Source organism: Schistocerca americana, chromosome 4 (genome assembly GCF_021461395.2).
Source record: "Schistocerca americana isolate TAMUIC-IGC-003095 chromosome 4, iqSchAmer2.1, whole genome shotgun sequence".
NCBI classification, from domain to species: domain Eukaryota; kingdom Metazoa; phylum Arthropoda; class Insecta; order Orthoptera; family Acrididae; genus Schistocerca; species Schistocerca americana.
This window is the reverse complement of record NC_060122.1, coordinates 542,751,504-542,763,953: the sequence shown is the minus strand read 5'-3', so window position 1 is coordinate 542,763,953 and position 12,450 is coordinate 542,751,504.

Here is a 12,450-nt window from a genome sequence, read left to right as displayed (position 1 = left end):
CCCTCGAACACGTCGTGCAGTTCAGAAATTCTAGCGTCGAGCCTCCAGGCCGTCACAATCTGCCATCGGTCATCCCCCTTCTACATACCGGCAGCACGTTCACTCATACTACATACACCGTTCGTGTGTCTAACTAGCAGTCATTCCTCACCAGGTGACTCTGCTATTGCCTGGAAGTTTTTATATCGATAATAGGTCGGTGGTCATAATGCTCTGGCTGATCAGTGTGTAATAATTTAGGTTGAAATTATCCAGCCTCAGAGTTTACCCACTGGCGATCCTTTATTCAGAAGAAACGGACTTTAGGGATTGCCGTCGACACTGAGGAAAATTCTTTAGGAACGGGTAAGCATGAGCTCTTTCCTCAAATCTGGCTGTAGTGTCTGGATGATGGAAGACAGACCATTGAGGACTGTAGAAGACGCAGCTTCCCAATGAATGAAAGAATCATTCTGGTGTAAGTAATCTGACATGTCGAAAATGTCAATGTATTACGAGGACATAATATAATACATCATTCATGGCGTAATATAATTTATCATTTCAAGGCTGCGCCTAGGGCAGTGGGTGGGAGAAAGGGGGGGTGGGGGGCGGTTCTCATCCACTTGGCTGTTGCGGGCTCCAGGGGTGGTTTCCAGTATTTGGTCGTGCGGACATACCCCAGCCTGCTGGTGATCGCTCATTCTGTCTATAAGGTGAATGATTTGCGGACGTTTCCTATTATGCTGGCTTAAACGCAAGAGATACCACTTTGACAGCAATTGTTTCCAGCGCAACTTACGAGTAAACTTTGAGTAGCCTTGAAAAAAAACAAATCGTTGTTGAAGAGTGCTATTAGTCTGCGCAGTTAGTGGGCAGTTGAAATATCTGAATTCTTCTTTGGAGGCTGACTGTCTTGGAGACCTAAATGTTGAGACGATTTCGTGGGGCAGACTGAAACTAGCGAAATTAAGATGTATGTGGGTAATTTTACGAGTGTAGAGGTGGAGTAGTGTGCTCTGCGGGGAGAAGGTGACGTTTCTAGATTGCTGAGTGTATAAAGTCGTGAGTGAGTGATTCTCAGAGATCAGTCAAGCTCTTCTGTCCGGGGATGGAATCCGGGTAGACTACTGGAGTCGGCGATACGAAATCGTTATGAAGAGGCTGCATAGCAGACCGTGTAGCCATTAGCTAACCGGAAATATTGCTTAATGAACCAATGCAAGATAGTAAATTCCGTTTTGTTCCATAAAAATTTAAAGTGAAGTGTTAGTGTGTGAGTCCTGCTTTTTGGCTTTAAATTGTCGTCCTGCGTTGTTTACAGAGAGATTATCGGTGCATGTTACTAGAAACCTTACGGTATAATAACTGCGTCCTAGTATGCCGGTCGGATCTGAGACACATTTGAAAATGATTTTATTGCTACAACACATTTGATAGTGGCTTAACTGAAAATATAAATTGGAACCACCACATAGATAATAATGTGGGGTAAAGTAAACCAAAGACTGTTTTATTGACAGTACACTTACAAGATGCGACACACCTACTAAGGAGACTGCCTACACTGCGCCTGTCCGTCCTCTTGCTAGGGTATCGCTGTGCTGTACGGGATTCTTTCCAGATACTTTAGACAGAGGACATCGGAAAAGTCAAAAGACGGACCGCTCGTTCTGTACTATTTCGAAATAGAAGAGAGCGTGTCACAGGTATGATAAGCGAGCTGGGACGGCAATGTTTAAAATAAAAGCGTTTTTCGTTGTGACGAAATCTTTTCACGAAATTTCAATCACAACTTTCTTCTCTGAGGGAAAATATCTTACTGTAGCCACTCTACGTAACGAGAAACGATAATCGTAATAAAATACGAGAAATCAGAGTGCGTACGGAAACATTTAAGCGTTCATTTTTCCCACGCGCTATTAGAGTGGAACGGTAGATGAATAGTCAGAAGGTGATTCTAAAACCGTCTGCCAAGCACTTAAGTGTCACTTCCGGAATATTCATGTAGATGTAGATGTAGACATAGGGATAGCGAGATTTTTAACACTGTCTACCGAGTCAAAGCGTGGCTATTAGTTACTGTGATTTAGGTGGTAGTGTGTACTAGTACTACAAAATGCGTACATCATGTACTATCCGACACTAAGCATATAAAATGTGCCTAACCCAACAATTAAGACGCATGCTGGAAATAAATAAAAAGTGCAAATGGGGATGTAAACGTTTTTTTGGCCGCAGTAAAGTATTTTCCAATGAAGTTGAAACCGAACTGAAATAATTTCTTATATTTGAAGAAGTGATATTTAGTTTAAGCATGTCGGGCATAAGAAAACTTGCATTCGACTATGCGGAAAGAAATGGATTACCCCATAATTTCAATGCAGAAAAAGCTATGGCAAGCAAGAAGTGGGCTGAAGAAGTTCATGCAAGAAATATCGTATGTGTGTGTGTGTGTGTGTGTGTGTGTGTGTGTGTGTGTATGTTGGGGCTTACGGCCGCTCAACGTCAAGGTCATCAGCGCCCTGACGCACACTAAAAGAAACGAATGTGGAGAAATTTAGTAAAATGGACGCATACACTCAAAGAAAGCGGGAAAAGATGCAAAATGCTGTATAAGAAAATAAAACGTAAGGAAAACGAGAAAGGAGTGTCAAGAATGCCACAGGAAATAGTCACTGGCTGGCCACTTACGTAAAATATGGGCTAGCCAGTCATCCTGTGAACAAATCTGGGTGAAAACATTGGACAAGTCACAGAACTTTAAAACTGTAACCATATTCGTTTGAGTATTTCCTAAAAGATATGGCATATCCACCGGCAAGTCAGCCGCGGCCCGCTGGTCAGAAAATAAAACGCAGTCTGGTAAAACGTGGCGCACAGTGTCCTGGACGCCACAAGTACCACACATTGGAGGGTCCTCTCACTGGAGCAGGTATCCATGCGTCATGGGACTACGGCCTATCCAAAGACGAGTGAGGAGAACCTCATCGCGCCTACGGAGCTGGAAAGACGTACACCACACTCGCGTTGTGGGCTTGACTAAACGGAGTTTATTGGCAGTCATTTCCAACCAGTCATCCTCCTACCGACGCATGACTCGTGAGCTCAATAGCGAAGTGAATGAGTGCAGGAAGATGGCACACTGAAATTCTTGCGGATCGAGACATGCCTCCTTGTCTGCGAGATCTGCCCTTTCGTTCCCAGCAATGCCGACGTGCCCTGGAACTCAGCAGCAAACCAACTCCTTCTCCAGCCGTTGTAGTTGGAGGAGTGCATCCTGGATGTTCTGGGCCATTTTATCTGCTGGATACAAACGTTGCAGTGATTGACGGGCACTTAGTGAATCGGAACAGACAAGAAATTTAGGACGGGAAGAGCATCTCATCTGCACCAGTGCCCGCAAGATCGCAGAAAATTCTGCATAAAACACAGTAAATGCTTGAGGCAGTTGGACATTGAGGACACGATCTGGAAAAACAACAGAGCAACCAACAGAATCCTCCTGCTTCGACCCATCCGTAAAAACAGCTACATAGTCTTGGTACTCGGATAAAATGGCAGAAAATGTCGCATTAAAAACAGTGGCAGGAATGCTCTCTCTCTTGTAACGCACCAAATCTATAATCACTCTGGGCCTCTCCAGTAAGCAGGGTGGCAGGTGGTTAAAACCTTGAACCTTGGATTTGGGTCTGTACAGGCTCCACACCAAGGGACTCCAGCACACGTTGCACACGGATCCCTAACGGTATCGTGGCTCGTGCACGGTTGGAAACAAGACGAGCAACAATATGGTGAGCGGCAGGAAACTTACAAGCCTGACACACCAGCAGGAGACGCCGCCGGATGGTAAGTGGCGATTCCCCAGACTCAGCACAGAGGCTCACTCAGCACAGAGGCTCGGTACGGGACTGGTCCGATAAGCGCCCGTGGCCAGTCGAATCTTCGCATGGTAGACTTCGTCAAGTCTCCGCAAATAAGATGGCCTCGCTGACCCATACGCCGTGCACCCGTAGACCAGCCGCGAACGCACAAAGGCCCTATAAAACTGGGGAATACACGCCCAGTCCGCTCCCCAAGACCTGTGGTTCAAAAAATGGTTCAAATTGCTCTGAGCACTACGGGACTTAACTGCTGAGGTCATTAGTCCGCTAGAACTTAGAACTACTTAAACCTAACTAAACTAAGGACACCACACACATCCATGCCCGAGGCAGGATTCAAACCTGCGACCGCAGCGGTCGCGCGGTTCGATACTGTAGCTCCTAGAACCGCTCGGCCACCCTGGTCGGCCCAAGACCTGTGGCTAAGGCACTTGAGGATGATCAGCGCCTTCAGGGTTCTGGCTTTCAACTCTCGCAAGTGTGGCAACCATGGCAATGTGGAGCCAAAAATGAGGCCCAGAAACCGCACTGTGTCTCTAAAATGTAGGATAGTGTCGCCTATATGAAAGGCAGCCAAATTAAAAGGACGACGAGAACGATTAAAATGAACACACACTTATCGGCAGAAAACTGAAAACCCGTCTTTGCAGCCCACTCTTCTAACCGCCGAACTGTAAGTTTCAACTGACGGTTCACCGTTGCAACACTGGAGGAGGAACAGAAAACAGCGAAGTCGTCCACAAATAAGGAGCAGTGTACTGGACTCCTTACCGTAGATGTTATACTTCTGATGGCTATGGCAAAGTGGGTAACACTTAAAACACTGACCCGGGGGACACCATTCTCCTGCTCAAATCGATCAGACAGTGTGTGACCAACTCGGGTTCGAAAAAACCGCTGAGACAGGTAAGGCCGAATGAAGATGGCGAGGTGGCCACGAAAGCTCCACTGATGCAGTTGTGCGAGAATACTGTGTCTCCAAGTAGTATCGTACGCCTTACTGATATCAAAGAATATACCGATACAGTGATACCGACGGAGGAAAGCCTGCTGAATAGCGGCTTCTAGGAGAGTCAGGTTCTCGAACGTGGACCAAAACTTTCGGAATCCACACTGAGAGCGGCTTAGGAGTTGCCTGGTCTCTAAAAGCCAGACCAGACGACGGTTAACCATCCGTACCAGGGTCTTTCCTACACAGCTCGTCAAGGCGATACTCCGATAACAACTGGGTCATGTGCGGTCCTTTCCTGGTTTGAGGAGAGAGATTAGAATTGCCTCCCTCTACGAGTTGGGGAAGACACGTGTCTGCCATATTAGATTAAAACTTTCGAGGAGGATTTCCTTTGACGCCGCTGGCAGATGTCGAAGCATGCAGTACCGGGTCTGGTCTTGACCGGGTGCAGTGTCAGAAGTCTCAGTCAGTGCCGACTCGAGCTCCCACATCGAGAAAGTGGAGTTGTAGGTCCTGCAAGAAATATCGCCGAATCCGAGGGCGATGATGGAAGTTCCAAGCAGAAGGCCTGGTCAAGGAGCCTGTGAGCTGACGAGCAGCCCATGGGTTGGACAAAGAAAGCTAACCGAAGCACAGAGGAAATCTAGAACTGCAGCACCCTTCAAAAGGATGTGTTTTGGACACTCGGATGGAAAGCCACCACAGTCACTCATTCCAAACAGAGGAATGTCAAAACGAGTTGCGCGAAGAAGAATAAACGGAAGAAACTAAAAATAATGTAGATTCATGTAAGGGTGTAGGAGTGTAAAAAGGAGTGAGAAACTCTTCTGCAGTGCCTACAAATAGGAATGTAAGAAATAAAATACGGAAGGTTTTCTTATACTATCCCATATCCTTAAAGTCAGGGACATAGTTTGTAATAGCGGTACAATTTATGCATCCACTGGTACAAATTAGGAAACCAGAGTCCTAATTTGCACAACTTCCACATCTTTCCGTAATTAAGTATAGTATGCGTATTCTTCTAAAATATTCCAGTCTTTAAATCAGATACTAAGGAAAGCACCCTACAATTATTGAGAGTGGCATTGTTTAAATAGTTTTGTATTACCTTACGGTTTAGAATATTATAAATAAAAGTGGTACAATTTTGGAAACTGTTCCTTAACAATGTCATGGTGCCGAGGATTAATCGAAGTCTGCCAATATATGTTTCTGAGTGTATCTGTGAAGCAATATGTTGCTTAATTTCTCTCGCGCTAAGCATATCGCGTAGATTCCGGCCACGGCCGCGTATGCAACATGTACATCTACAGCGATTCCACGGAAGCTCAAGGATGAGACAGAACGAACGTTCCCATTGCATCTCGAATAATCCCATGTCTAGAGGAGGGTCGCGTCGCCTTCGGGCTGACGGTTATTTCTACGTGGACCTCCTAGAGGCCCCTTGTCTGTGTAATAGCTCCAGCGTACGCGGCCAAATGAAATGACGCTCAACAGGGTGTTTGGCAGTTAGTTGTACAAAAGTAACCTTTAATTGTGAAAAAGGTAAATAACTTACAGAAATATTTGATACAGCATTCTAATCTTTATTTACAAATGTTCAATTGAGCTGCCTTTTGTAACAAATGTCGCACGCGTCATTAGTTTCCTGCCAGATCCTGTGAAGCAAGTCTTGATGTATGGTGGAAGCTGCTAGTGTCATCAGCTGTCGCAGCACGACAATGTTTCCCGGTAACGAAGGGACAAACACTCTGCCTTCAACGTAATCCGATACACGGAAGTCATTTGGGGTTAAATCAGATGATCGTGGTGGCCAGAATATTGTTCCATCACGTCCAATCCAAGTCGGCACATTCCGATGAAGGTACAGGACAACTTCACGATGATAATGTGGTGGCGCCCCATCCTACTGGAAAATAAATTCTATTGAAACATTCCGTTGTAACTGATGCATTATCAGTGTTCAAGCATGTCAAGGTACGATATGCTGATTGAAGATGACGCGCCAAAAAAGTGCAATGAAAATTGTTACAGATTACAGTACAAAAATATTTACCTCAGGCGAGTGCCGTACATGATCGATTACGTGACGTGGTTTCTGTTCACTCCGTATCTGAACATTATGCCGATTCACTTTATCGCAGATATGGAAGACCGCTTCGTCACTGAACAAAATTTTAGTAAGAAAATCATCTTCAGTCTGCAGTTTGTTAAACATTTCTACAGAAAACTGAGCTCGTTTCTCGTAAAGCATGCAACAATTCCAGTTTGTGGGGTTTGACTAAAAGGCGTTTCCGCAATGTAACATTAGGCATATTAAATTCTAAGCTGCTACGTCTCCTTGATTTACCCGGATTATAAATGTAAGGCTTGTTCAATTACTATGTAGCAGACAGCAGGCCGACGCTGACCCGGCGTCCTGTGTCACAAGCAACCAGTCTTGATGAAACGATTGTACCAAAGCGGGACGGTGTGGCCGAGAGGTTCCAGGCGCTTCACTCTGAAACCACGCGACCGCTACGGTTGCAGGTTCGAATCCTGCCTCGGTCATGGATGTGTGTGATGTCCTTAGGTTAGTTAGTTTTAAGTAGTTCTAAGTTCTAAGGGACTGATGATCTCAGATGTTCAGTCCCATAGTGCTCAGAGCCATTTGAAACATTTGATTGTACCAAATAATAAAAGTTTGTCTTTGAGTTGCTGGATTGCAACATTTAGTCCTGAATTGTCTCTGGACTGTAGTAACGGATATCGATTCAAAAAACCACAAACAACAACGCATACGACCTGCACCGTAATACGAATTCACGATGACTGTTGGAGTAACTCATTCGGATATGGCATGTAGAAGTAACATCGTACCTCACAGTATTAGGCAGGAATAAGTCTTGAAGATATACTTCATTTAGTGCTGTACAAAACATTTCTGTAAGCGGTTTACCCTTTTCACAACTGACGCGACCAGTAATGACAAAGCTGCAATACTGCCGTTTCTTTTTAAAAATCCTCGTTTGTTTCAGTCAGATGCTTCTGGACTCTACGAGGGTTCTCGGGAAGGAAAGTTCGTTAACTACTTTGCGCGAGGAGGTGGTGGCTGCCCCCGCCCGTGGCGCCGTAACAAATGGTGCTGTCGGTGTGAATTTCGTGCGGAGTAGTTTTATCGCGCCGCGGAGGCCCGGCGAGGCAGGGCACGCGACCGCGCGCTGCTGCGCCGCCGCCGCATCCATCACGGCCCCCCGGCCGGCGCGGAGCCCCCGTGTTTGCTAAACGCCGGAACGCGATCTGCCGCCGCCGGACGCGCCCGCAAATCCCGAAGAGGGCGGCGCGGCGCGCAAGGGGCCAGCGCCGAACTCGCCGCCGTCCGCACGGAATGCAATTAGCGGCCTCTTCTGGCGGCGGGACGGCGTTCCCCACGTGCCGCGCTCGAGGAGGCAACGTCACGGGCCGAGGCATACCGCTACGCCACCGCGTTATGCTCCGCGGAAGCCATCCCGAGCGGATAAAGGGTCTCGGCCGACCGCCGCACATCGGAGTGCACGGCGTCCAGGCAGTCCCGGTAACCGTGCCGGCCTGCCTAGCAGCCTGCAGTGGACAGCAGTACACGCCTCTCAAGTTATGAATAATATAGCGTCGATGATACACTTGCTATGAACCAGTCGCTATGTAATTAAAACAGGGATCTAGAAAATTTGTTGTGAAAACTGTACGAAATTCTACATCGGATAAATGGGAAGAAAACTTAACATAGATTCACAGAACATACGAGCTGGTGAAGGCAGTCAGTCAACGTTTTACCTGCATCTACATCTACATCTTCATCCATACTGCGCAAGCCACCTGACTGTGTGTGGTGGAGGGTAGCTTCAGTACCTCTATCAGTTCTCCCCTCTATTCCAGTCTCGTATTGTTCGTGGAAAGAAAGATTGCCGGTATGCCTCAGTGTGGGCTCTAATCTCTCTGATTTTATGCTCATGGTCTCTTATATACGTAAGAGGGAGCAATATACTGCTTGACTCCTCGGTGAAGATATGTTCTCGAAACATCAACAAAAACCCGTACCGGGCTACTGAGCGTCTCTTGCGGAGATCTCCACTGGAGCTTATCTATCTCCGTAACGCTCTCGCGATTACTAAATGATCCTGTAACGAAGCGTGCTGTTCTCCGTTGGATCTTCTCTATCTCTTCTATCAACCTTGTCTGGTGCGGATCCCACACCGGTGAGCAGTATTCAAGCAGTGGGCGAACAAGTGTACTGTAACCTATTCCTTTTGTTTTCGGACTGCATTTACTTAGGATTCTTCCAATGAAACTCAGTCTGGCATCTGCTTTACCGACGATTAATTTTATACGGTTATTCCATTTTAAATCACTCCTAATGCCTACTCCCAAACAATTTATGGAATTAACTGCTTCCAGTTTCTGCCTGCTATATTGTAGCTAAATGATAAAGGATCTTTCTTTCTATGTATTCGCAGCACATTACACTTGTCTACATTGAGATTCATTTGCCATTCCCTGCACCATGCGTCAATTCGTTGGAGATCCTCCTGCGTTTCAGTACAATTCTACAGATGTTAGAATTTTCTGATACCAGCATCGAAGCACAACTGACAAAGCGCATCCAACTTGTGTGGCCATTCTCCGAAAGGATCTCCGCACCACTCGAAAGGCCACAATTTGACTCCTTTCTAACTCGCCCACCTGACTGAAAGAAGCACGAGTGCGCCTCCGTGGCATGGTTACCAGCTTGCTTCACACGTCGGCGCTACACTGACTCTTCTGGCTGTGAGCATTCCCCATTTAAGGGGTAGACACAGATGCCAATCTAGTAGCTTCACCACTACGCTATCTGTTCGCGCACGGCGTTGTAACCACTATGAGTACATCTACTATCCCCCATGTGTCATATATTGTCATCGGATCAAAATTGACGTTTTTTTCCAACTATACTTTTTTCCGGCAATGTACACTAAGGGCGTACGATGAATATTTTCGAAGAGTTGCAGGTGTACACTCTTACGAAAAATTGCCCGAGTGACTTACTCAATGAAAAATATTATCTGAAACACAAGCCTCATTTAGAAAATTTTATTGAAATTTTCGACCACGAGAAAGGATCAATATACGATATCAACACAGACACAAGAAATATAACCGTATCATATCTACTCACCAGACACACTATCCTTCTCTCCCAAAGATAAAAAAGCTGTGTACATGTAGCACCCAAGGACACCAACTGTCAAATAAGTGTTACGCAATTATTATCACAAAATTTCTTGTTATAGCATCTACGTGATTATAGTAACAATATTTCACAACACAAAGCCCACAGTTGGCCCCTGGTTGCCATATGATCGTCAACTCCACATAAATGTAAGTAGAAAGCTAATGAATAAAAAAGCGTTCTTCATCATAAGTAAGATCTAAATGAAATTCACTATTCACAACACCCTAAGGTGCACACGGAACTGGGGTTGTGAGCCGAAACAGGCAAGCTTGATGTGCAGAAACGTCTAGACACAAGCAAAGCCGGCCGTTGTGGCCGAGCGGTTCTAGGCGCTTCAGTCCGGAATCGCGCTGCTGCTGCGGTGGCAGGTTAGAATCCTACCTCGGGCATGGATGTGTGTGATGTTCATAGGTTAGTTAGGTTTAACTAGTTCTAAGTCTAGGGGACTGATGACCTCTGATGTTAAGTCCCATAGTGCTCACAGCCATTTGAACCCTTTTTGAACGCAAGCAAATAAATATTACATGGCAGCTACTGGAATTCAAACTAGCTGCCGGATAACAACTGTGTGCTGGATCACGGCTCGGAAGATCAGTTCTGCCAACAACCCATGGGCTGTGGCTACGACATCTGTCAGTGATATAATTTCTTACAAGAGCCGTAGTTGTAAGTTACACCTTTTTAGTTTCTGAAAATGACTTCATTTTATGCTAATGAGAATGGTTCAAATGGCTCTGAGCACTATGGGACTTAACTTCTGAGATCATCAGTCCCCTAGAACTTAGAACTGCTGAAACCTAACTAACCTAAGGACATCACATTCATCCATGCCCGAGGCATTATGCTAATGAACAGTTGTACTGCTATTATTACCTAACATTTAAGAACAGTAAGCTTTATGTTATTTATTGATGAATTATTGTTAGTTTATTGACTTATACAAAATTGCATTGTAGGCAGGTGACTTACAGTTGCAGTTATCGCCTCGGAATCGTCTCTACTCTTTGCGGAATACAGATGTAAATGTAGTATATTTTCTTATCGGTTTCGTTTCGACTTCGTAGCAGATAGTCATGAGATGATTTCAAGATGTTACCTACGACTAACAAGTCGAAACCTGCTTGTGTTTGTGCTACCCGGTACTGGAAACTACAGTAAGGGAATGAGATTTTAGTCTTTACAGCGATAACAAGACAGATATAGAAGGCTCTTCCCAGCAGAATGAAGAAATTATTGCCATACGGTGATTTTCATAGTGCCAAACAAAAACGGAATGGACAATTTTAATGGAAATGGATCGGAATATTAACCCAGGATTACTAAATCCTCTTAAAATATACCATTGTAGTAGGGTAGTAGAGTAGAAACCAGAAAATTTTGTAATTAATTTGGTATGTAAGATACCATTGGAGATCTAATGATGGTGATTAACTAAAGCATAATCCATAAACTTTCTTTCTTGATTAAAATTTGAAGTAGTAAACTTTACAATGGTTTAGTAGCTCTGTAACGTTTTACCCCCTCTAGTGTTCAAGGGTTAAGGCACTTGGTACTGTATAATTTCTGGGCATATTACACGCCACTCTTGGTTTCCCAACTAGGCACTCGCGGGAAAATAAATTGTTGTTATTGACAGACTAAGCACAGGTCAAGTGAATACTTGCAGAAAGATACATTTGCTGGAATATTGTTCCCTCACTTTACTACATTGTTAAGGAGATAGTATAATTTTTCCTGTTGAATAGCTCTTACTTCCATGAACTGCTTCGTTCTCAAAAGTATTTACAGTTCATATTTGTAAAGGGTACTTAATAATTTGACGATATTTTCTTATGTTTCAATATACGTGCGTGCGTGGTGTATATAAACCATACAGCATTGCAGTAAAAGAAACGAATTACATTTTACAGTGTGTTTTATTGCAATGTTGCAGTCAGGCTAGTGTATTTTTGGACTATTTTACATAATTCTTTACTAATTTTTATATACTTTTTCTAATATATGATGTTTTATATTTTGCATTGAAATCAAGGCATGTAAATGTGATAACTATTACACACTCAGATTAACATCTCGCGCATAAAATTGATGAAAAGGATACTGCACAGGAGAATAGGAAAGAAAACTGACGATCTCTTGGGTGACGATCAGTTTGACTTTATGACAGCTAGAGGCGTCATAGAGGCAGTTCTAACGTTGTGCCTCATAATGGAAGCAGCACAGAAAAGACAAGTTACGTTCACAGCACTTGTCTGCCTAGAAAATTTCGACAATGTAAAGTGAGTAAGTATAGGTCATTTGTTAAGATATCAACGAATAACTCCCACGGTATATAAGGGAGTTTTAGAGTGTAAAAACCGTAGCGGGACGGAGAAACTGGAATATATCCAACGAATAACGACAAT